Here is a 25,192-nt window from a genome sequence, read left to right as displayed (position 1 = left end):
AATAAGACATTTTAAATGGGACAATTTTAAAAATCAAAAGAGACATATTTAGTGGAACGGGTGGAGAATTACTTAATGAAATTAAACTCAAAATTGATGATGTGTTATACTTTTCGATGTCTCAAAGAAATTTGTTGAGTTTTAAAGATATTCATCAAAATTGACATCACATTGAGACCATAAGTGAATAGAGTGTTGAATACTTCTAAATTATGAGTATAATTCAAGGTAATAAAACCACCTTGAAAAAATTATCTACACTCCCCTCTGGATTGTACTAGATTATTACAATTGAAGCATATGCTATAGTAAATTAGAAGCTTATTAATAATCTTATTATTTGGCATGATCAGTTAGATCATCCGATTTAATTATGTTGTGAAAAGTTATTGACAATTCATATGTGGGATTAACTCTAATGTCAAATTAATAATTTTCTATGTGGGATTTACTCTAATGTCAAATTAAATATTCGACATTACTAACTAAGATATATTATAAATCTATTGATTTTTAAAATAATTACGTGGTGATATTTGTGGCCCATACACCCTTATTGTGGACTATTTAGATATTTTATAGTTTTAATCGATACATCTACTAGATAGTCACATGTATCATTGTTATCAACCCGTAATTTATCATTTGCAAGGTTATTTGCTCAATTAATCAAATTATAAATACACTTTTCAAATTTACCCATAAAGACATTACGTCTTGATAATGCTAATAAATTTATATCGCAAACTTTTAATGATTATTACATATTTGTTAGAATAAATGCTAAACATCCTATAGTTCATGTTCATACATAAAATGGTCTTGCTGCTCATCAAATAACTTCAATTAATTTGAAGATAGTTACTAATGAGACGACAACTTTGAACATATCACATTATATATAACATCAATTTTCACTTTAAATCAACAAGTTATTATAAGTTTTTCTTATTATAAATGATTTTTGGGTTGGGACCAAATATTTTTATCTATTTTTTTTAGATGTGCGATTTCTATTTCTCCATCACAATGCATAAAGAGTCCTCAAAGGAGGTTAATAATATATGTGGGATTAAAATTTTCATGAATAATTAAATATCGCCAGCCATTGATTGATAATTTATTTATAGTTTAATTTATAGATTATCATTTTAATGAGTTAATTTTTTTAATATTGAAAATAAATAAGTTAGAAAAATAAATAAAAAAGGAATTACATCATTATCCTATTATGATACATTTACAGAATACTATGAATATCAAATTCAAAAGACAATTTATTTAAAAATTTATCAAATCAATTGTTATATATTTTTTTGACTAAAAAAAGTGATTAGTTTACGTATACCGAATACAAACGAGGAATAGTTTCCACTAACAAACATATTTTAATTTTTTATACCATATTTAATTGTAATTACATTAATTTAACTAAAAGAAACTTATAAATTACATTAATTATTCAAACATATCATAGTTATATAATTACTCCATATTACAATTTACACCTAAATCGATGACTTTCGAAAGTTGCCAAAATAAATGTGAAAAGCGGCAAGAAAAGCCAAACAGTCAACCATTCCCAAATTCTGACGAGCCCTAAACCTTAATCCCCAAATTTGTAAAGATGATTTCCTAGACCTTTGATTTAAGGCGTTTAACTTCGGTTTTGTTCATCACCTAAAATAATCAAATAACCTTTTACATATTTACGGAAGTTGGGGATTTAGGGCTTGTTTTCATTTGATTTTGACATATGAGATTATTTTTGAACCTTTTTACTATTTTGGTTTTTTTAGTTTGGTAATTTTGATTTTAGCGTTGATATTTTGAATTTATTATGTTGTGTTTTTATTATTTTTGAATATATTGTTGATTTGGGCCGTTTCACTTCTACAAACTTCCTTGTTACGAGTTGTTATTATCCGTAAATGGCATTCAAAATCCTCCTATTGCTCGTTACGGATTAGACTTTGTCCGAACTGAAGAATTAGCCAGTTCGTTTCATTTATTTTGCAAGTTAAAATCAGTTTTGAATGCTTGTTTTATTATGCAGTTGAAGATTTTTTATTGTATTCTTTTCATTCGAAATCCTTGATTATTTTTATGGACTTTGGGATTTTTAAGAAGGCTTTTGGGTATAATTGTTTTGGGATTTCCTCAGGGTTTGTCATCTATGAAGAATGAGCTCAGACACAAGTTTTAGTTTTCAATGATTGGAATAATGCTTGTTGTTAGTTTGCCTTTCCAGTATTTGTAATTTGATTGTGAGTTTGGCAAACCATTGTGAAGTACTTTGAACAAGCCATTTAATCTTTGAATGGTGCCTGCAATGCACTTCATAGGTGAAGACTTCCTACACTGTTAAATTATAACTTCTACTAAACTTCTGTGAATTCTAATTTTATACATTTGAACTGATATTGATCTTGTAAACAGTGGTGGTGAACTATGATTCTTGAAAGTAACTCCATCCGACAAACCCACTATGTTCTATCCTTGAAGGAAAATGCGAGTTATGAGGAAATTCGTTCAAGTTATTGAACCGCTATCCTTAATTCTCATCCAGATAAGTTAAGTTCTGATCACGTGTCTGGAGAAAGATTTTTGAGAGTACAAAAGGCTTGGGAAATCCTTAGTGACCCCAAGTCACGACAATCTATGATAAGAAGCTGCGAGACTCAAGACAAGATGTAGTGGCATCAGAAGATATCGGCTTAGATGATATCATGATTGAAGATGCTGGTGAAGTCATGGAACCCTATTACCAGTGCTGATGTGGTGATCACTTCTCAATTGATTCTTTGGAGTTGAGTAAAATGGGGTGCACTTTATTGAGGGATGGGACTGGGATATTTGTAAGGACCTCTGATGCTTTACCAGCTTCAGTTGTTCTTCCTTGTGGATCTTGTTCTTTGCTTGTTCGACTGATGATAAATCCAGATATTAAAGTTTCAATTGATGGGTATTTTTGATTGGTTTTCCATGTTTTCCGTTATTTTAGCTGCAAACTAGAAGATCAAGTTGGATGGAGCTTGTAAGGGCATTTGATTCTTTGATTTATAGTTGGGAAATTTAAGTCCAACCTGATTGTATTCCCACCGATTTGTTCTTAACAGTTGACTAGGAAGTCTTCAAATATTTCTCTAGTATAAAAGTTAATTTCTTTTCTTACTCGAACCTTATTTTTAAGGAACAATTAGTTCATCACTTGAAGCATAAACCAAGTAGAAAGGTCTGCTCCATATCTCTATTTTGACATGTTGGTGAACCTTGTTCTTGGCTTTAAACCTGTTTAGCTACCTGAGCGTAGAAGAAGCTCTCTTTCTCAGTTGTAGTAAACTTTACAGACATAATTCATCTATTTAAGGTTATTGCTTCTGTTGCTTCTCTTTCGTCCTTGCATGATTATATACCAGTCAGAGCTTGTTATTTTCTTTCGTCAAAGTATGACAGGTTCCAGAACTAGTTCCTTTTTTTAATAATTTTGTAATTTGGAGTGGTTAGTTCATTCAATGTTGGGTTTTGCAGAACTTAATTTTCACAAAGATCAGATCAAAATGGACAATTAGGCTGAGGTCACTGACTAAAAGCTCTTGGAAGCAGATGGGTTTCGAGGGAGGAAATTCTGTAGTAAAGGTTCTTATTTCCCCATCTTCGTCTTTTGAGAAGCAAGGGTCACGGTTTGCCTACATAAGATGCCCAAATGGCTGATGAAGCTTATAAAGCTGATTGTGCTGCATTGGTTGCTTGATGAAGCTTTTCATTCTTTGAGTGTTTCTCCAAATGCCCACCTGAGACAGCCTTTGCTGTTGCCAAGCTTTAGTCTTTTGTATCTCTCTGCAACTCCAGAGATGTTCTGTTTCAACTAGCCAATATAGCTGAACAGATGATACTGAACTTCCAAATCCATTCAAATTTGGGGTGCTGTTAAATTCTAGGTAAGTTTCATCTAGGCTTGCTCATGCCCCTGTTTTCACCTTGACCTGGTCATTTTTTCATGTAATATTGCTCAGTAAAGTCTGAGTTACGGTTGGAGGAGAAGAAGAAGGTCGCGAGGAAATGCGAATTGGGAAAACGAAGGGTTAGGGATTGTAGTAATCAATTTGGGGAAATTGGGGAGGAATTAATCCAAAAAAGGGCACGTGACATACATTGGGAAATTAAAGATAAAATAGATAGAGATATACCTGAATTGGAGAAGGAAGGGCCTACTGAGGTGAAGCCCAAGCTGAATGATGCCACCTGTATATATTGTTAAGGAAGTTAGAAAGGACGGCCAGCTGCTAAGGAATCTAGTGCAATGTGATTAAATAAAATCTTGTACCCGCATAATGCATTTTTCAATAATGAAAAGATGAATGTTTTCTTCTTCTAAAATCTTCATTCTCTCGTTTTCTCTCTATCTAGTTCATAACAAATTGGCATCAAGAGTCATTAATCCTAGCACGTTGATATATAGGTATTCCAAGAAAAATCGAGCAATGGCTAAATCAGCGGACTTATGTACCATTCAAAAGTAGATTTTAGAACTTACAATTATGATGAAGCAAGCAACGGATGGCACAAAACCTCTTCAATGGTGGAAAGAGCAGGAAAGTCGAGTGAGTATTGTCGTAATCGATTTTCGTCCAATACGACTTTTCTTGGCGAAAAGCAAGAAAATAAATGTTTTTAAATGAAAAGAATGGAGTCGCCATCGACCTTTTTGGGTCATGTAGGTCGAATACCTAAAAATCACATTTTAAAAGAGTTTTTAAGAAAACATCATTTTAAAAGATAAACAAGTATACGTATAACCAGAAATTTATTCTTTTTAGTAATAAAAAGGGATTCAGAGTCAGTTACGCTTGGGGAATGATTAGCACCCCCACAACGCCCAAAATTGGTACCCATCGATTATAAATTGTCTCTAGTAGTAGAAATATAAGAATTCGAATATAAATTTAAGTTACGATTATATTATTCCAAATTCAATTACACAATTTTTATTTAACAGAAATTCTAAGTAGGGTATTTATTTATTTTAAAATATCAGAATAGGACATCTAGTTACTTTAAGACGGTCTTTCTTAATATTTAAAAATAAATAAATATTTCGTTAATTCAATTATGAAATCGATCGAGTTATGCTTATGAGTCTTTCATAAATATTCATTTGACTAAAATGAAATGAACATAAAATAAAGAGCAATAATTAAAGTACTAAATTTAAAGAAATTAAAATTAAAGATAAAAATTAAAAATAATTTGTAATACCCCAAATATTAGGCAAAAAATTTATTGAGCAGATTTGAAATTTGACGAATTATTCGAATAAATGGTAAAAGATGAGGAAAAGATTTGAAATAGTGTTAGACTAAATTGTATCAATAGATGAATAAAGAGGGCATTTTGGTCTTTTAGAGTGAAATGAATTTAAAACCCATTTAAATTTAGGGATTTAAGAAAAATGGGAAAGTAAGACAACAAACTAATTCTTCTTCTTATTCTTCTTCCCCGTGGTTTTTGCTCTCCTCCATAGCTCCAAAGGTAAACTCCAATTAATCAGTTTTTCCTTTCGATTATGGGTTGTTTTAGCAGCCTTAAGTGGTATGTAAGCTAAAGGGAGGGTTAAATAGGATTAAAACAAAGATATGAATGAAATATTAGAGATTTAAGAAAATGAGTTTTGGAATAAAATAATAAAGATATGAGTTTTTAGTCACGTTTATTAGTATATTTGATTTGTCAAAGAAGTAAATGAAAGAGTAGAAGCATTGAATTGGTTTAAAAAATGTTAGAAAATGTGGTGTGATTCTTAGATTGAAAGGTTTTTTTTGATATTGTGGATGTTATAAGTAGCTAAATGAAGGAAAATTAGTTGGGATAAGTATAGAAGAGTTTGATAGTATTGTGGGAGGTAAACATAAGGAAATTTGACCAAATTTGGGTAAAATTCGGGTAAAAAAATGTAAAATCTTGGTAAGTGTATCGGTACCAATAGAACAGTACCGATACTATAGGTTTAAAATCAGTAGAAAATTCTAAATAGTATCGATACCGATTCAAGCGGTATCGATACCGAGAGAGGAGTATCGATACTATGTGGGTGGTATCGATACCATTGTTAACAGAATGTAGAAATGGTATCGGTACCGTAATAGGATATCAATACCATAGTATAGTAGTATCGATACCATTGTAGGGATATCGATACTATTGAACCAGAAATGTGAAGATAATATAAGATTGGTATAGAAAATATAATAATATGTACTATTGAGTAATGTTTAAGTATAATTGTTTGGAAATATAGTAACAATTCTTATTGTACATGTTGTGTTGGATGCTTGAGTTGATCGAAATCAAGCTCTCGAGTCAGGCAAAACAAAAGGCAAAGGCAAAGTACCTGAGTAATCAACTTTACATTTTGGATACAATAACGAGGCAATCCAGGTGAGTGCATTTATTATGTACGTATATATTACGGTAGTCATAGGTGTATTATTGATTGATATATGTATGGTGATTACCAAATGGCACTGAGTGTGCAAAAAGCTAAGAAATTCATACTAAGTGTATGAATTTCCGTATAAGCACTATGTGTGCAAAACTAAGAAATTCATACTAAGTGTATGAATTTCTGTATGGGCACTAGGTGTGCAAACTAAGAAATTCATACTAAGTGTATGAATTTCCGTATGGGAAATATATGTACAAATATAAGAAGTTCATAATAAGTTGGTGAATTTCCGTATTGGTGTTGGGTATGCAACTCACATAAATAATAGTAAGGGTTAAGAAATAATGGTATTACACTACCAATGTAAACTATAGAGTTATAATGAGTTGAGAGAGTTCATTGATATTATAAACAATTATTAAAGTAGAAACTATTCTAAAGTTAAAAGATTAATGTCCAAGCTGTGCATTTGACAGAAAGATGTCAATTATGCAGTTAGATGAAAGGTTAAATACCTTTGAGTAAAATATTAATGACCTAGCTGTGCATTTGACAGAAAGGTGTCAATTATGCCAGTTAGATGAAAGGTTAAATACATTTGAGTAAAAGATTAATGGCCTAGTTGTGCATTTAACAGAAAGGTGTCAATTATGCCAGTTAGATGAAAGGTTAAATACATTTGAGTAAAAGATTAATGGCCTAGCTATGCATTTGACTGAAAGGCGTCAATAATGCTAGTAGATGAAATGTTAAATACCTTTGAGTAAAAGATTAATGGCCTATCTGTGCATTTGACCGAAAGGTATAATTATGCCAGTTAGATGAATGGTTAAATACCTTTGAGTAAAAGATTAATGGCCTAGATGTGCATTTGACAAAAAGATGTGAATTATGCCAGTTAGATGAAAGGTTAAATACCTTTGCGTAAAAGATTAATGGCCTAGTTGTGCATTTGATAGAAATGTGTCAATTATGCCAGTTAGATGAAATGTTAAATGCCTTTGAGTAAAAGATTAATGGCCTAGCTGTGCATTTGGCATAAATGTGTTAATTATGTAAATTAGATGAAAGGATAAATGCCTTTGGGTAAAAGACTAAAGGAATTATAATGCATTTTTTATATAAACAGTGTATAAATGGTATGAAAGGATGCTGTATATATGTATTGTACAATAATGCATAATTAGTATGAATGATGTCATGAAGGAAAACGTAAATAGTACATAATGGGCATGAAATGATGCCCAAATGGAAAAACAAAATGGTGTATTGCCAGTATTTAAGGTGCCACCCGTGATGATTATAAAAGATACATGATCAATTGGCACTTTGGTGCAATACATGTATAGTACTATCTCATTTAATGTACAAAGGGCAAATAAAGAACAATGAGAAAAATATACAAAAGGATAGTATGCTGGGCCTATTAAGAATAATTTCATTGATTTTATGAAAAAAATATGGTTTAACTGAGAAGGGCTTATTTGGTCCTTATGGGTTATGCAATTTAAATAGTCATTCATTATTCATAAGATACTTATGTATAGATTGTGATATCTTTACAGTATGATGTCTTACTAAGTAAATACTTAACGTGTGTTGCTTCCACGCGTAGATAAAGCAGAGACAAGTTAAGTAAGGAGTGCAATAATAGCTGCAAATATCATATGTTAGGGTTGACTCTCATTAGTAACAGTAGGACAATCAGGTTTATTTTGAATAATTACTGGCATGTAGTTGAATTTAAAGAAAAATGCTCTAGAATGTATATAAAGTGGAATTTTTGGTAGCATATTTAGATGACTGTTTTTTATTATACTAAAATGTTTTAATTTAAATTTTTGAAATGAACTTTTAAGGGTTTTCAAAAGACAAACTGTTTTAAAAGTGAGGTGACATCCATATCTCGCATACGAAAAGGTATATGGGAGTTGGGTTTTACATTTATTGGTATCAGAGCTATAGGTTTAACTGATTCTCAGCCGAAATTGAGTTTAATTAAATTGAGAAAAAGGATCACATGCCATTAAGATTGTCAATGTTACTGATATGGTGTCAATTAGAGGGTGATTGATGTCACTCCTTATTAACTTGAGTCTTATTCTTATATGTCCTAATAGATGTCGGAAACTAAGAACAAAGGTAAGAAAGTAGATGATACTGAAAAGAAGATCGAATCATAATAGACCCAAAAGAATACGACACGATTTTAGTATCATGCCGTAAAAAGGGTAGAAGTTGCTAGGGATTTTCCTCCATTTTGTGGAAGGAATACCCCAGCGCTTAACGATGTTTCTGCATTTGAGGAATCTATAAACTTTTTTTTGAATGGTTTATAAGAGAATTTGAATCGGATGAGGATTCAGAGGAGATTTCTGAATCTAATGATGATTCCGAGATTTCTTCAGATAAACGGTAAATACATTGACCACTAAAAGCCTATAGAAAGATGAACTATTAGTGGATCAAGTGATTATGAGTTTGTTTAAGAATAAATGTTAAGTTTTATGGACTTAATAGAGTTACTTTTAGAAGGTAAATGTGGGAAAATGGATTTCCTACTGATTACTCCGTAAAAAGACTTAATTTCTAGTCTTTTCACCTAAGTTATTACTCGTCTAGACAAAGTATTCATAACATTTTAGTCTGAATGATGCTGCTGAAGAGAAAGGGTTGTTTGGATTGTGTTTGTGCAGTAAAATTACAGGGGAAGAACATTTCAGTCGTGACAACATAAATTTGCAAAGGCCAACGGAACAGATGAGAACGTGAGGCGCAGATTTATCTCGCTGAGGCAAGGTTTATCTGAGGAAGTCTGAAGCAGGTGTGACGAAATCGCCTATGTCACAAGCCAGCTGGATGACCTATTTCACTTGCAAGCAAGCCTTAGTTATTCTGACAACCGCCTTTCCTTTTTAAGTCTGGACATTTATTTGACAACGATTATTTAAGGAAACTCCAAAAAGCATGCAAAGCCCTAGGAGAATTTTCCTTATAAATAACCAGCCGTAGCCGTCAAAGAGAGGAGAGAAAAAAGGGAGGAATATGAGAGAATAACTTTATCCAAGGAGTGAGAAAGCAACTGCAGTGCTTCTTCACCATCTACCCACTGACCTTCCTTGGTGTCCTCCATAACCAGACGTTAGTAGAGCGGTGATCAGTCCTCGAGAGAGGGTGATCACCAAGGCAGGCGTAGTGCTGATCAGAATCGTCGTGACAGAGCCCCAATTTTGAGAGTCATTATTTCTTTGTTTTTTAACTCTTTATATATTTGGGGTTGTACTAAACATTGAATTTTGGATGATCTTTGATAGCACCACGAATGTCTTACTTGATGTTAAACTTTGTGTTGCCTGAACAATATTTTTATGTTTTATGAAAGATGAATTATGTTTAGCTTATGACTATTTTCCTTACTGTTTAAATATTTTGCCTTAACAATGTAAGAGCATCGAGAGATTGCCTGGGGTTTTGGTAAAACATGTATTGGCATTGTAAGAGCATCTAGAGATAGCCTTTTGTCTAGATAGTGATTCTTATATTCAAGAGAATTAAGATAGATCGACGTAAGCAATAGAATGAATACGGGATGGTGAAGTTCTAACCTGTCTACCTTAGAGATAAGGAGCGGTTTCAATCGACTAAAAGGAATACACGCTAGAGTAGGATAGACAAAACCTATAGTTTACGCTGAGAGGTATTGCTACAATAACGGATTGTAGTTAACGCTGATCAACTGTGTAAGAATACCTAGTAATCCTGTCGGGCAGCTTGAGCGAGTCATAACAATTCATTATAGACTTAGAAATAATTGTTGTCACTACACGGGTTTAGCATAATTGCTCTGTGATATGTCAGACTATGTGAGGTTGTTTGCATTCAAATTAAATCAACACTTATATTGTTTTATTTACTTTAGGATTCGGCATATTTCTTTTGTCTCGACCAAACTTTACTGCACTCATTAAATCACATCTTTGTTTTATTAATATTAGTTCTTAAGTTGACAACTTAGTAGGACTTAGTGTGTCACATTAGTTCTAGTTGTGGTGAAAATATATTTTTCGACCAATCCCTGTGGAGACGATACTCACTTACCCTATATTACTTGCATCGATTGTGTACACTTGCATAGATTTGCTTGCCTTAGCATATACATATATAAGCAATCAAGCTTTTGGGGCCGTTGTCGGGGATTGGCAACTGACGAATTTTTTTTAGCCATAACAAGTTCTCTTTGTCACATTATATTAGTTTAACATAGTTTACTATTTTCTTTTATAGGTTTTAATTATTGCATGACCTTGAGTTCTTATGGTAAGCATTTGGAACCATTTGACCCTGAAGTTGAGCAATCACTCAGACAAAGGTTGCGCGCCCAAAGAACCAGAGAAAAATCAAATAAACTCCAAATGCAACAAAACATGGGAGATTTAGGACCTGATGCAGATATCAATCTTCAAGTTGCAAGACCAAGAGCAATACGAGATCATTTGAACCCGATTCTTGATGATCTCAATCCAGGCATAGTGGCACCTGAAATACAAGCCACTCATTTCAAACTCAAACCTGTGATGTTTAACATGCTAAACTCTATCGGATAATTTGGTGGTTCACCTAATGAGGATGCTAGGCAACATGTTCGTGCTTTCCTTGAAGTATGCGACTCGTTTTGACAATAAGGAGTACATGAAGATGTGCTAAAACTGAAATTTTTCCCTTATTCTCTACGAGATAGAGCAAGAACCTGGCTCAGCGGAGTTCCTTCCGGCTCAATGGAGTCATGGACAGATTTATGCAAAAGCTTTTTACTGCGATATAACCCGTCCAATATGAATACACAACTTTATAATAACATTGCTAGTTTTTTCCAAGGAGATGATGAATCAATGTACGAATGCTAGGATAGGTACAAAGGCCTACTTCGCAAATGTGTTAACCATGACTTTCACGATTGGAGGTAAGTGGTAATATTTTAGAACGGAGTTAATGCACCAACTCGAATGATGCTAGATGCCTTTGCAAATGGCACCTTACTGGACAAATCACACGATGAAGCTTTTGACATTCTTGACAGGATAACAAATAATGATTATCAATTTCCAAATACAAGATTGGGAACCGGCAAGAAAATATCTGGAGCATATGAATTTGAGGGTAAGGATTCGATAGGCACTCAACTTTCTGCCATAACCAACATGTTGAAAAATTTGCAACGTCCTAATGAGGTAAGAGAAGTCAAGGTGACCTATAACGCATGCTTATTTTGTCACGGCAACCATCATGAGAGTAAATTCCCAGAAAACCATGAGTCAGCCAATTTCGTGGGCAATTATAATCGGAGCAACAACAACCCATATTCGAACACATACAATCCTGGTTAGAGACAACACCCAAATTTCTCATGGAGTCATCAAGGAAACAACAAAAAATCAAGTAACAAATTACAGGCCACAGCAAAAATAATTCCTACCATCAATATTTTCAAAATCAGCATCATCAGCAGTACTGGCAAAACAATAAAGGTATAGCTTATTCCTCTAATACTAATTCCAATACTAATTCCTTGGAGTTATCATTGCAGGAATTTATGGCTTCGACAAAAGATTTCATGGCCTCCATAAAGACCTTGATGCACAAACATTCTGCAACAATTAAAAATCAAGGAAATTTGTTACAAAGCCATGCAACACTTTTGCAAAGCCACAGTTCATTCCTAAGAGCACTGGAGAACCAAGTGGGACAAATTGCCACAACACTACTTTCTTGCCCACAAGGAAATCTTTCTAGTGATACGGAGATCACCAAGCATCATGGGAAGGAACAATGCAATGTTCTTACACTAAGGAGAGGAAAACAGATCAATCAAGATGACAAGTTTAGGGAAGAAAACTCTAACATTTTTCGCCATGACATAACGCAACCTGACAATCGCGCTGAAAATGTTGAACGAAAGGAAATGCAAAAATGCATCAAACAATGAGAAATTCATGGCCGAGGCCAGAAATATTTCAACAACAACAGTAGAAAATGTGAGACCTCCACCACTATTCTCTCAACGGTTGAAGAAGCAAGATGATGACATCCAGTACAAGAAATTTGTTGATATTCTGGATCAGTGTGTATTAATGTGCCTTTACTTGAAGTCATCGAGCAAATGCCTTCATATGCCAAGTTTCTTAAAGACATTGTTACGAATAAAAGGAAGGTAGAACGCGTTGCCACGACAATAAAAATCTGTTCAGCAATGAGCAAATTCCCACCAAAGCAAAAAGACCCTAACAACTTTATAATACCATGCTCAATTGGTAGTAACTTCATAGGATAAGCTCTTATTGATTTGGGATCAAGTGTGAACTTGATACCAAAGTCCATATTTATGAAACTTGATGGGTATCATGCCTACCCAACCTCACTCATCTTACAGCTAGCTGATCGGTCATATGTGCGACCAGAGGGCAGAATAGAGGACATCATCGTAAAGGTGGATAACTTCATCTTTCTAGTTGATTTCCTTATCCTGGATTGTGAAGCCGATGGAAATGCTCCGATCATCCTGGGCCGACCATTCTTAGCCAATGGGAGAATCCTAATAGATTGCGAAAAGGGAGAGTTCACAATACGAGTAGGAGAGCAAAGTGTCACCATCAATGTATTCAACTCCATGAAATATATGGATGATTCATAAGAGTTCCAATGTATTGGAGAAGTCGAGGGGAAGATAATCCTAGGACAAGGTGAATCTCTAAGACTCGATGAATACAACACTTTGTTTCACGACCCTACAATTGAGATGCACGAACAAGATACATTTGGCCCAAGTGAATTAAACTCAGAAGAGGATTTAGAGATTCATGGCCCTGACAACAAAAACCTGAACAATGAATGCCCTGTAATTGAAAACAGTGCACGATACGGAAGAGAGACAAAGGATCAATCGAGACTTCTTTATAATAGATCATGTATGAAATTTGAACCCTTAGAATATGATGAAGTAAAGTCTCAAGAGTCATCCTTGCAACAAGAACCAAAACTGGAACTTAAACCTTTGCCATTACATTTGAAATATGCTTATTTAGGAGTTGATGAAACTCTACCAGTAATAATTTCTGCCAACCTAACCTCCACAGGAGAATAGTTTGTTGAATGTTTTGTCACAACACAGAAACGCTCTCGGATAGACAATGATAGACTTGAAGGGAATCAGTCTAACTATATGCATACACAAAATCAACCTAGAAGATAGACATAACACTTCGGTGGAACCTTAAAGAATGCTCAATCCAATTATGAAGAAGGTAGTCATGAAGGAAATCATAAAATAGTTGGACGCAGGAGTAGTATATCCTATATCCGATAGTTTATGGGTTAGCCCTGTGCAGCGTGTGCCAAAAAAGGGTGGTGTGACTGTGATTAAAAGTGAATATGACGAACTCCTCACCACAAGAACAGTCACAGGTTGGCGCATATGCATGGATTACAAGAAGCTCAACAAGGCCACAAAGAAAGACCATTTCCCCCTCTTTTTATCGACCAAATGCTTGATAGATTAGCGGGAAAGGCATTTTACTGCTTTCTCGATGGATATTAGGGTATAACCAAATAGCCATAGAACCAGAGGATCAAGAGAAAACAACTTTCACATGCCCGTATGGCACCTAAGCATTTAGAAGAATGCCGTTTGGATTATGTAACGCTCCAGCTACATTCTAAAGATGCATGATGGCAATATTTTTAGATATGGTGGAAGAATGCATGGAAATATTTATGGACTATTTCTCTGTCTCGGGTGATGATTTTGAATGATGCCTCGACAATTTATCTAAGGTACTGAAACGACGTGAAAAACCAACCTAGTACTGAATTGGGAGAAATGCCATTTTATGGTGACTGAAGGAATAGTGTTGGGTCATAAAATTTCATGTAAAGGCATTGAAGTCGATAAATCCAAGGTCGACATAATTACAAACCTACCCCCACCCACTAGTGTGCGAGGTGTACGAAGCTTCCTTGGACATGCAGGCTTTTACAGGCGGTTCATAAAAGATTTTTCTCAAATCTCTAAACCCTTATGCCTTTTTCTTTAACAAAATCATCCATTTGCATTTATTAACGATTGTTTGAATGCCTTCACAAGTTTGAAGAAAAAGCTTTAGACAACACAAATCGTTGTCCCGCCAGATTGGAATGAACCATTTGAACTCATGTGCGATGCTAGTGACTATGCAGTTGGAGCAGTGCTAGGGCAACGAAAAAGTAAAATTTTTCACGTCATATACTATGCAAGCCGTACTCTTAATGATGCATAGGTTAACTATACCACGACTGAAAAGGAACTCTTAGTATAGTATTTGCATTCGATAAGTTTAGGCAATACCTAATAGGGACTAAGGTAATTGTGCATACAGATCACTTATCCATTAAACATCTGATTAATAAAAAAGATGTGAATCCTAGACTAATTCGATGGATATTATTACTACAAGAGTTCGATTTAGAGATTAAGGATAGAAAAGGTATAGAGAATCAAGTGGTAGACCATTTGTCTAGGCTAGATAAAAAACCTTATTGTGTTGACACAACAGAAATTAAAGAAGATTTCCTTGATGAGAAAATATTATTTGTCACGGCTACACCGTGATATGTTGACATTGTTAACTTTCTTGTTAGTGGTATTGTTCCTCCTGATTTATCTAGCCAGAGCCGAAAGAAGTTTTGACATGATGTGCGTAATTACTACTGGGATGAACCATTTCTATTCAAACAATGCGAAGAAAAAATAATTAGAAGATGCATTCCAGAAGAAGAGCAGAAATATGTTCTACACCAATGCCGCTCGTCACCATATGGAGGGCATTTTGGTGGTATGAGAACAGCAACAAAGGTGCTCCAATCTGGATTTTATTGGCCAACCTTATTCAAGGATACACATGAATTTTATAAGTCATGTGATAGATGCCAACGTACAAGAAACATATAAAAAAGACACGAGATGCCATGGCAAAATATTTTGGAAATTGAACTCTTCGATGTATGGGGAATAGACTTCATGGGACCCTTTCCCACATCTTTTAGAGATTTATACATCCTCTTGGCAGTAGAATATGTATCAAAGTGGGTTGAAGCCATTGCTACACCTAAAAATGATTCCAATACGGTGTTAAATTGCACAAAAATATATTCACCCGATTTGGAACACCACGAGCTATCATCAGCGATGAGGGCACTCATTTTGATAATAAATTAATTGCCAAGGCACTGAAGCGATATGGAGTACGACATAGGATTGCTATGGCGTATCACCCTCAAACGAATGGACAAGCCGAAGTGTCTAATCGAGAAATTAAACAGATCCTTGAGAAAGTTGTCAACTCGAATTCGAAAGGACTGGTCACCGAAGCTAGATGAAGCACTATGGGCTTATCTTACAACATTCAAAACACTATTGGGAATGTCACCATTCAAACTGGTATATGGAAAGGAATGTCATATGCCGGTTGAACTCGAACATAAAGCTTACTAGGCCATCAAGAAGCTAAACATGGATGCTCAGCTTTCTAGAGAAAGAAGACTCTTGGAGCTTAACGAGATGGATGAATTTAGAGCACATGCATACGAGAATGCCCGCCTATACAAGGAGAAAACAAAACGATGGCATGTCAAAAAATACTACTAAGGCAATTCTATTCTGGAAAACAAGTATTGCTCTTTAATTCACGTCTTAAGTTATTCCCAGGCAAGTTAAAATCACGATGGTCCGAACCATTAATTGTACACCAAGTCCATGACAATGGAGCAATTGAAATCCAGAACCAAAACGATGGTTCCATCTTTAAGGTGAACGGGCATAGACTCAAGGAGTATAAAGGAGCCCCAGTCATGCACGACAAACCGACATCGTTGGCAGATGATGCCCAAGAGTTTGCTTTACTTTCTTGAATAAAATTTCGTTGCCTAGGCAACGAAAATTGGAATTATGTACATAAATAAATTAAGTTATTTCAGCTTTCATTATCCGTTTTATATTATTTTCTTTATTTATTGTAGGCAACCAAAGAACACGTGGCTGCATGGGGAATAAGAGCATGCATGAGCAGAGAAAAAACCCTAGGATGCATGGTTTTGGCGGTAGAATAAAGAGGGAAAGAAATCTTTTCCCCCCCACTTTATGTCCAATCATATATCTCTCATTAATGCACAAATCTTTCCCCTCCAAGAAAGGACAAAACTACCCCGAAACCACCTATTACTTTCCAAAAAAAACAAACTATTCAATAACTTCTTCTTCTTCATCGTGCCTCAACCTCTCATCACTAAGCAAGAAAATTTTTCTCTCCCCATCGTCACCACTGATATCCAAGAAAAATGGTAAGAACAAGGAATGCCCCAGCCCCAACACAGAGTTTTGAACATTTCAAATCAGTTGAAGCAGAACCATATTTCAAAATATTTCAAAAACGTCAAGTCTATTTGGAAGATGGATTCGTCTTTCACGCCAAGGAAGAGGAGCCATTTGGATCGGAGGGTGATGGACGTGATAAAGAAACACAACTGTGAGAAGTTTGCTCGCAATCCCAAAGTTGTAGCACCAGCGATGGTACATAAATTCTACGTCCATCTCGAGGACCCGTCTATCCACACAGTTTATGTTCGATGAAAGCTCATTCGATTTTCCCCCTCTACACTCAACCGATACTTTAAGTTGGGAAAAGTGGAGAAGCAGTACAAGTGATTTGTGGAAGAGGTCGATCAAGAAACATACGACGGTGTACTACAAGATTTATGCTTTGGGTGGGCTAAGTTCGAAGGGAATGCCTCAACGAGGAAAAGAGTAGATCGCCGAGCACTAAAACCACACATGAAGTTGTGGAACCACTTTCTTAAAAGCAAGCTGATGCCAACATCCCACAACACCACATTCCTCGTGAAGAGACTGCTGCTCTTGCACTCAATCATATATGGGAGGAAGATTGACGTTGGAGAACTCATTTTCGAGTAGATCCATGAATGTGCCAAGAGGAACTGGGGTAACCTTTTGTTTCCCAACTTGATAATCGTATTATGCAAGAAGAAGGTTCCTAAGAATCACTTCGAGGATTACATTAAACCAAAGGAGGGTATTACCAGGAAAAAAGTCCCCGAGTTGATGAGTTTCAATGTCGACGACCCACAAAAAGGTTTGGAGCGAGGAGCAAAATCGGTTGTCGCAGTTAGAATGGCTGCTGTGGTCACGGACACTCGAGAAACACGTGAAAAGATCGGTCGCCTGGAGGACCACATGGAAATTTACTTCGATTATGTCAAGGCTAGGGACATGCAACTCAACGCCTTCTTCAAGGAGTTCCTCCTGAACATAAACATCATATTACCAACCTTCCCCGCTGTTATTCTCAAATACAATACAGGCGACAGCACATTCCATGCCTCAACATTGCATGGCCCTGCAGAAGTTCCCCCAGAAGTACCCGTTGATGTGATACCACTAGAAAACTCAAGTACCACATGTACCAGAGGAAGGCCAAGGCGACACAGAAGAATTCCTCAGCTCCTCCTCATTTTCAACCTCCGAAATCAGTGATGATACTCCACCCTACTTCTTCACCGATGAAGATTTTAGTCCAATACCAGTTCCAGCACAACCAACTCCTACTGTCGAGCAGTAAACTCCAACATGAGCCTCGTCCATCAAGAAGTAGTACAAGAGAACCGCAGGCCGTATACTTCAGCCATCTCCCTCGCCAATAGTTGTAGACTTGAGATCTGAGAGTCCCTCTCCTCCCAAACGACATCGAACGAGCGCGTCCAACCAAGCCACCCCACCACAGTCAGTTTTTACTTATTTTTTAGTTTTCCTTTTTCGCATCTGCATATAGATTCATGTAGTTTTAATTTCATTCATTGAGGATAATGCATTCTTCAAGTTTGGGGGAGGTATTGTACAATATTCTGTCATACTTTGTTAGAAAGCAATTGATGATAATTGGTTGAAAATTTTAGTTGTCATGACATAAGCTGGTTAAGGTTATTGTTAGGAATGAATTAGGGATGCCCAATGATGAATGTATAATTTGATTGCCTAGGCCAGAATTATTATTAAGACTGTCTAAAGAAGAAAACCAACCTTAGGCCTGATTCTTTGAAGTTCATAAACACGATTGTAGGTTGTCTTTGTTTTAGGTAATCTGTAAAATTTTTGGAAAAGAACTTTCTGCTTGCTGAGACTTTAAAAGTATTTTAAGGGTGAAGTAAAAACGCTCTAGTATTTAAAAACTTGAAAAATAAGAAGGGACACTCCTTTTTGCAAAGGCATAAACATAAAAACTCCATAAGAAATAAAGAGTAGCCACGACATATGAGTAAATGAAAGTAGTCACAGGATGACTATTCCCGACTAGCTTGAGGGTGGAAGGTATGCTGCCTTTCACCTAGAGTGTGGAACAATAGTTGTGATGAGCTGACTCCCCTGCGAAAAAAAAAGTTGATAAATAACTAGGAGTATAAACTAAGCCTGAGAAATAATTTGTTGACTTGACAAACCAGAAGTGCTTACTTAAGTTTTCTAATTACCTTTATGCAAAGAATGGTTACAATCACGCACACACTATAGCAAAGAATCCTGACTAGGGAAGGGACTTGAGTTACATGATTGTCGAACATGTTGAGGCCAAATAATTTTTGCCGAGGGATGAAATCTCAAACCATAATATTTTCTTAACTCTGCTTTGCCATGACAATTTTGATTTTCTTCTAGCTATTATACATTGCTTGTGGACAAGCAATAGCTTAAGTTTGAGGGTGTGATAACTCCGTAAAAAGACTTAATTTCTAGTCTTTTCACTTAAGTTATTGCTCGTCTAGACAAAGTATGCATATTATTTTAATTGTATTTAGTTGCATACAGGTTATATTAGCTTGTGGTGGATAAATTTTGCTTAGGCAAGATTTATTTGGTTTGACTGATGCTGCTGAGGAGAAAGGGTTGTTTGGATTGTGTTTGTGTAGGAAACTTACAGGTGAAGAATATTTCAGTCATGACAACATAAATTTGCAAAGGCCAACGGAACATATGAGAACGTGAGGAGCATATTTATCTTACTGAGGCAAGGTTTATCTGTGGAAGTCTGAAGCAGGTGTGACAAAACCTCCTATGTCACAAGCCAGCTGGATGACCTAGTTCACGTGCAAGAAAGCCTTAGTTATTCTGACGATGCCTTTCCTTTTTAAGTCTGGACATTTATTTGACAACGGTTATTTAAGGAAACTCCAAAAACCATGCAAAGCCCTAGGAGAATTTTCCTTATAAATAACCAGCCATAGCCGTCAAAGAGAGGAGAAAAAAAGGGAGGAAGAAGAGAGAATAACTTTATCCAAGGCGTGAGCAAGAAACTACAATGCTTCTTCACCGTCTACCCACCGACCTTCCTTGGTGTCCTCCATAACCAGACGTTAGTAGAGCGATGATCAGTCCTCGAGAGAGGGTGATCACGAAGGCAGGCGTAGTGCTGATCATAATCGTCGAGATAAAGCCCCCAGTTTTTGGAGTCATTCTTCTTTTTTTTAACTCTTTATTTATTTGGGGTTGTACTAAACGTTGAATTTTGGATGATCTTTGATAGGACCATGAATGTCTTATTTGGTGTTAAACTTTGTGTTGCCTGAACAATATTTTTATGTTTTATGAATGATGAATTATGTTTAGCTTATGACTATTTTGCTTACTGTTTAAATATTTTGCCTTAACACTGTAAGAGCATCGAGAGATCACCTGGGGTTTTGGTAAAACATGTATTGGCATTGTACGAGCATCGAGAGATAGCCTTTTGTCTAGATAGTGATTCTTATATTCAAGAGAATTAAGATAGATCGACGTATGCAATAAAATTAACCCGGGATGGTGAAGTTCTAACTTGCCTACCTTAGAGATAAGGAGCGGTTTCAATCGACTAAAAGGGATAGACGCTAGAGTAGGATAAACAAAGCCTATAGTTTACGCTGAGAGGTATTCCTACAACAACGGATTGTAGTTAACGCTGTGGAGTATTGCCATACCAACTGACTAAGAATACCTAGTAATCCTATCGGGCAGCTTGAGTGAGTCATAACGATTCATTCTAGGCTTAGAAATAATTGTTGTCAATACACGAGTTTAACATCAGTGCTCTGTGATATGTATGACTATGTGATGTTGTTTGCATTCAAATTAAATTAACACTAATCTTGTTTTATTTACTTTAGCATTCTTCATATTTCTTTTGTCTCAACCAAACTTTACTGCACTCATTAAATCACCTCATTGTTTTATTAATATTAGTTCTTAAGTTGACAACTTAGTAGGACTTAGTTTGTGACATTGGTTCTAGTTGTGGTGAAAATATATTTCTCGACCAATCCATGTGGAGATGATACTCCCTTACCCTATATTACTTGCATCGATTGTGCAAACTTTCACATATTTGCTTGCCTTAGAATATACAGTTACAAGAGAACATCTACCATTTTATACTTCAATGAATTATTATTTAAAAAACAAGATTAATTCTCGAGAATATAGAAAAGTCTCAAGTTCGTAAAGATAGCAAAAAGAGTAAATTTGGTTACTAGTGTAATTTTAGCATTAACTGCTATGAGGTTATTACTACAAAGTTGTCAAGTCTTCTTATTAAAAGATATGGATAATTAGAATTTCATAGTTGAGAGAGAAAATATTTCAATGGATCACAAATATTTTAAATAGATCTGAAAAGTTACACGTATTTCCTCAAGAAGAAAATTAAAGATTTTAAAATAAAAGTATTCAATTTAACTTAATCTTCAGTGAGATGATAGCGGTAAACCCTAGTGGGTCATGGTGCAAGTGTGAGTTGGACAAGTAGTAAACATGATGTAAGGTGAATCTACACACTTTGGTGAGAAGAGTAGATAGCCTTATTGTGTCCCGATCTAGGATTGACAAGTACTGATGTCCTTGAATTTATAAGTTTGGGCTGCAAAATAAGATAAGAAAATAATGATTAATAATGGAATTAGTAAAGGGGATAATAATATAAGTAATGAAAATAAATAATAAGAATGAAATGAAATAAAGAAAGTATAGAGATGGCTGCGGAATTGATGGAAGAGATGGATGATGGTGATGATGAAATGGCAATGGTGGTGATGTTGTATCTCAAACACGCCAAAGAGGAAACTATGCTAAGTACAATCCCGGTCTTCACAAACTTGCTTGAGGGGTGGTGATAGTGTCTTCAACCCACTAGATATCAATCTAGGAATTTTGGAATCAAAATGGAAAGAATGACGCCACAAGTATATGAATTATACTTGCTTAATCGATAAAGTTCACAAAGAACTTTGAAGAGAAATAACTCACAAGAGTATGTTTTCTATAAGAGATGAGATGCCTACAAATGAAGGAAAGCCACTCTATTTATAGGAAATGAGAGGGCTTGGCTGAATGGTTACAAGTTGTTTCGGCTAGATACATAACTTTATGAAGATACATAATGTTTTAAAATGAAAAATTAAGTCATTTGGGCTTGTGATGGTTCAGCTAAGTCTTCAAGAAGGGCCTTAATGATTCGGTCAAAGGATAGAGAGACATCTCCCTTGGCCGAATGGTTCATGCTTGTTCATCTTGGCGCCAATTTCCTCTCCTTGGCCGAATAGTCATGTGCCTTATCATGTTTGGCGCCAAAGGCTCTCATGTGCATGCCATGTGATGTGGCCGAATATGCATGGCATTCTTCCTCATGATGATTTAAGCTTCCAATGGTTGCAATTTCTTCACCAACGTGCTTCTAGATGAAAAGGCATCTTCATGGGCAACATCATTCATGGAAGGTCACAATGTTTAAGAAAGGTGTCCCTTCATGTTTGATCTATTTATGGTGTGAATGAGCTGGTGGTGAGCTGGCCTTAGATGACTTGTAACACGATGAACGTTTGGGCAGCTCCTTGTGGAAAGGTACCTCTCGAGGTGGCAACTATTCGCGAAAAGGTACGATTTCACAAATTTTAACTTAGGACATATTTGAAGTGTCCTAAGTGGTGATGATGATGGTGCAATTCCCCAGCTGAAATGAGTTCATCTTGTAGCTCAAATCTTCAGCTCAATCCAGCTATGAGCTCACGGCCTCCGGACAACTTTTCACCAATTGTTCCTTGTGCTCTCTTAATCGATCCCATGTAAGTTTCCTTGCTGTTACATGCTCCATTTAGCTCCAATGTAGCTCCCAAGTGTTGGCCGAATGTGCCTACATGCGTAACATAAAAATAAACTAAGTATATAAACTTGTATATTATAAAAAATGTGACTATAGTATATGATAATAACTTGTATCTCATATATAAATGGATAACTTATTATCATAATAAATATAGGTATAATATATATATATGAAAATAACTATCTTATAACATATTAAATAAGTATCTATATGTTTAAAGATAGAAAGTTTCTTCCCTGGAGAGGTTGGAATAGCCATGGTAAATATGATGCTGAATTGGATCACATCATCCTCCCCTTCTTTTAATTGATTTGTCCTCAAATCGAATGATCATCTTTTCTTAGTGTCCTTCCATTCAATCTTTACAAAAAGGTTCATATCCGTTGAAAGACTGCTTTGGAAGTTCTTAACCATAGATAGAGGCATTGATTCATGAAAGGTGGTGACTCTTGGAATGGAAGTGTTCTTAGAATCCTCATAAGACACGTACTTTGGAAGATAAAATGTCTCCCTTTGCCTCGTATCTCTTTGCTCTTTGAAGGTCACGTCCCCTAGCCTCCCAATTTGACAAGTTGTGTCACTTGGAACATTCGAAAAATCAAAGAAAAAATCTGCAATTATATTGTTAGAATAATCGTCCTTGATCTTTCGTTTCATCCATAGGCATTCTCGAATGACCTTGCCATCACCAAGTGATAAGATAATACCATAGATATGAATCGAATTGCTGCAAAATAAATCGAAATATCTAAAGGAAAAACTATTGACATGATGAAAGGAAATATCAAACCAGGGTGGATGTTTAATGAGAGTTGGTTGCTGAATTATTTTCTGGATTGGAAATGTACTTGGAATGTCAACAAACACAACTCTTGGCACTTCAAGTGATGCTTATTCAAATGGCATAACCTTTGAAATATCAAGAGACATGTTTTGTGAATCACCAAAAGTCATGACTATTGGTTCTTCAAAAGTCACATCTTTTGGTTTTCCAAAAGCCATGATTTTTGAATCATCTCCTTGAAAAGATATGTCTCTTGAATTATCCTGCAAAACAAAAGAGAGAATAGGAGAAGAAGTAAGGTTAGATAAAAATTGTTCTTCACTCTCCCCTTTTCCTCCAAATTCATTATTTTCAACTCCAACGGTTTCTGTATCCACTCTACGTTCATCATTTTCAACTCCAACATTTTGTTCAACTTCAAAATGCTTTTGTTCATCTGAATTTTTCTCCAAACATTCTTCAGTTGCATTGTCTTTAAGTTGCTCGTTCATTGCTTCAATGTTCTTCTTCAAGGTGTTTTGATCTTCATTTACTCGGCTAGGAGATAGTGAAGTCAAGATGATTTTCCTTTCATTGTGAAAGAAGGAGTATCGGTTTGTGAAACCATCATGAACAGCACGCTTGTCAAATTGCCATGGCCTCCCCAAGAGTAAATGACTCATATTCATATGTACCACGTCACATAAAATCTCTTCTTTGTAACTTTCAAGTGAGAATGGAACAAATACTTATTCAGTAACCTTCAATTCTTCATTGCCATGCAACCATTGCAATTCATATGGGCTGGAATGTTTAATCGTTATAAGCCCCAATTTGTTCACCATGTATGTACTTGCAATGTTTGTACAACTTCCTCCGTCAATAGCTACAAGAAACACTTTACCATTTACATGGCAACGAGTGTGAAATGTGTTTGTTCTTTGCTGTTCGTTCTCCATTGTTTGGAAAGATGAAAGATCATAAGACATTGTTAATAGAAAGAAAGAAAAGAAAATTATAAACCTTACCAGCACACTCTCAAAGCCTCACAATCTTCACTCCAAAGAAAATTAAGAGATCTCTCCACTCAACACTCATGTTTACTCTCGGGAATATAATTTGGCTTTTAACAATTCCCCTTCTGATCTCACTCTCTCAGTTAGCCTTTTTCCACTCAATTTCTCTTGTTAAGTCCTTTGAGGAACTTACTCAAGATTATAACAAGTTAATTCCTTCCTTATGTGCGTCGGCTACAAATATGGTTAGGGTATAAGAAATAGAGGATATGGATAGGTAGAAGAAATGATTAAAAGAATGAAATGGTTGAAGACAAGGAAAATGAAAGTATAAAAAAAAAGGAAGAGGTGACTTACAATTCAAGAAACAACACTTACTGCAACCTTTCTCAAGAAACAATAAGGTTATCTTCTCTTAGTGTAGATGGCCTCTTTGATGTTCTTGTAATGGTAGAGCACTTTCCTCGGCTTGTTTTCTCTTTTTTAACTTCACTTTTTCTTTTCTTTTCTTCTTTTCTTCTTTTCTGATTTTTCTCTTCTTTTTGCACTCCAATTTGTTGAAGGAGTTTTTTTCTTTTGAATTTATTTTTTTTTGCACGCCAATGACACTTTTGTTGTCAATCCAACTATGCTCTGATTACCGCTTGATGTAAGGTGAATCTACACACTTTGGTGAGAAGAGTAGATAGCCTTATTGTGTCCCGATCTAGGATTGACAAGTACTGATGTCCTTGAATTTATA

General features: G+C 35.5%; 1 pseudogene; it reads left to right on the top strand.

Annotated features, from left to right (window-relative positions):
* The first annotated feature begins 2,451 nt into the window (after window positions 1-2,451).
* Window positions 2,452-2,975, top strand: LOC120156018 (annotated as a pseudogene).
* The last annotated feature ends 22,217 nt before the right edge of the window (window positions 2,976-25,192 follow it).

Source organism: Hibiscus syriacus, unplaced genomic scaffold (assembly GCF_006381635.1).
Source record: "Hibiscus syriacus cultivar Baekdansim isolate YM2019G1 unplaced genomic scaffold, ASM638163v2 tig00111210_pilon, whole genome shotgun sequence".
Lineage (NCBI taxonomy): Eukaryota > Viridiplantae > Streptophyta > Magnoliopsida > Malvales > Malvaceae > Hibiscus > Hibiscus syriacus.
The sequence above is the reverse complement of the archived record's forward strand: the minus strand, read 5'-3'. Positions and strand labels throughout refer to the sequence as shown.